Here is a 2,500-nt window from a genome sequence, read left to right on the forward strand (position 1 = left end):
CTCCCACCCCCCCCCTCCCCTCCCTTCCTCCCCTCCCCATCCCCCTATCCCTCTCCTCCTCCCTCCCCCCTCCTTTCCCCTTCCCCCCAACCCCACCCTCCCTCCCCACCCCTCCCCCCCTACCCTCCTCCCCCCTTTCCCCCCTCTCCCCCCCTCACCCCCTTCCCTCCCCTCCTCCCTTCCTCCCCCTCTCCCTTTCCCCCCCCTCCCCCCTCCCCCACCCCCTCCCCCCCTCCCTCTCACTAGCATTCCAACACATCAAAGCGAAAGGCATCAAGAGATTCAGCAGAAAACGTGATCGATCGTGAGATGATGTGTTTCTCGATGTTCTATAACAGGGAGGCAAAGAGATCACACACACCCTCCTCTCTTCTCTTTTCTTTTCCTTTCTTTTCTTTGTTTTGTTTTCTTTTCTTTTCTTTTTTATTCTTCTCTTCTCTTTTCTTTTCTTTTTTTTCTTTCTTCTCTTTTCTTTCCTTTTTTCTTTCCTTCTCTTCTGTTTTCCTTTCTTTTCTTTTCTTCTCTTCTGTTTTCTTTTCTCTTTTTCTTTTTTTTCTTTTCTTCTGTTTTTCTTCTCTTCTGTTTTCCTTTCTTTTCTTTTCTTCTCTTCTGTTTTCCTTTCTTTTCTTTTCTTCTCTTCTGTTTCTTTTCTTTTTTCTTTTCTTCTCTTCTTTTCTCTTCTCTTTTACTCTCTCTCTCTCTCTCTCTCTCTCTCCTCTCTCTCTCTCTCTCTCTCTCTCTCTCTCTCTCTCGCTCTCTCTCTCTCCTCTTTTCCCCTCTCTCCCTCTCTCTCTCTGCTCTCTCTCTCGTCTCTCTCTCTCGCTCTCTCCTCTCTCTCTCGCTCTCTCTCTCTCTCGCTCTCTCGCTCTCTCTCTCGTTTCTCTCTCTCTCTCTCTCTCTCTCTCTCTCTCTCTCTCTCTCTCTCTCTCTCTCTCTCTCTCTCTCTCTCTCTCTCAACCACTTCTTCTTCCCCTCTCCTCCCTTCCCTCCACTTATCTATAATCTTCTATCATCTATTCTTTCTGTATTTTTTTACCTCGCCCCTCCTCTTCTCTCTCCTCTTTACCCATTACAAATATCGGAACAAATAGCTGCTGCACGAGAGGAAAAAAAAAAAAAAAAAAAAAATCAAGAACGCCCCGATCATGAAAAAAATTAATATAACAAGAGAATAAATAGATAAATGAAGAAGGAAGGGCGGAAAGGAGAAAGAAGAGATTTCCTTCTCTCCTTCTTCCTCCATCCTTTCTTTAATATTCTCATTTTCACTTACTTTCTCTTTCTCTTCCCCATCTTCTTTTTATTCTTCCTCGTTTCCTCTGCCTTTTTTTACTATTCCCACTATCTGTTCTCCTACCTCTTGCACTTCTTCTTCTTCCTCTCCTCTTCCCCACTTTTCCTCACGTCCTCCCCTCTTTCATCTTCCCACCCACCTCTCTCCCCTCTTTCCTCTTTCTCCCAGCCTTCACCTTTCTATCCAGTTCCCCATTCAGTTTCCGTCTCTCCTTCTCCTTCTTCTCCTTCTCCTTCTCCTTCTTCTCCTTCTCCTTCGCCTTCCCTCTCCATTTCCTCTTTTCACTTCCCTCCCCTTTCCTCTCTTTAAATCCCTAACTATCCCCTCCCCTTTTCCTTCTCTCCTCCCCTTCCCCTCCCCTTTCCTTCCCTCCCCATATCTCCCTAACTCACCTCCTCTCCTTCCTCCTCTCCTCTCCTCCCCTCTCCTCTTCCTCTTCTTCCCTCCCCATATCCCTCCTCCCCCTGCCTATTATCCCCCCCTCCACTTCTCCTACTCCCCCCCATTATCCCATATCCCCACCCCCTCCTCCTCTTCTTCCCTCCCCATATCCCCCCCATCTCTTTTCAACTGAAACCCAAGGTTGCTAGCACATTCCCCTTTCCCCTTTCCCATCCTCTTCCCCTTCCTTTCCCTTGCCCTATCCCCATTCCTTCTCCTTTCTCCTTCCCCTTCTTCCCCCCGCCATTCCCTCTCGTTTCCACTCCCCTTTTTCATTCCCCATCCCCTTCCCCTTCCCCATATCCACCCCCACACTTTCCCCTCCTTTTTCCCCTTCCTATCCCCATTCCCCTTCCCCTCCTCCTCCCCTTCCCCTTCCTTTTCTCCGTCCCCCATCCCCATCCCCTTTCCCCTCCTCCTCCTCCCCTTCCCCTTCCCCTTCTCCTTCCCCAATTCCATTCCCCTTCCCCTCCTCCTTCTCCTCCCCTTCCCCTTCCTTTTCTCCTTCCCCCATCCCCATCCGCTTTCCCCTCCTCCTCCTCCCCTTCCTCTTCCCCTTCTTACTGCGGTCTCTACCACACTCTCCCTCATCCGGTCCATTTTAAAGATACAGTACTCAACCACAGATCTAATTTGAGGACATTTGGTTTCCTTCAATGATTCCGATTTTAAGGGGTCATCTTACCCCCACCCCTCTCTCTCCCACTCTATTCCCCCTCCTCCTCCTCCTCCTCCTCCCTCCTCCTCCTCCTCCCCCCAATAAAA

The sequence above is a fragment of the Penaeus monodon genome, chromosome 40 (assembly GCF_015228065.2).
Source record: "Penaeus monodon isolate SGIC_2016 chromosome 40, NSTDA_Pmon_1, whole genome shotgun sequence".
NCBI classification, from domain to species: Eukaryota; Metazoa; Arthropoda; class Malacostraca; order Decapoda; family Penaeidae; genus Penaeus; species Penaeus monodon.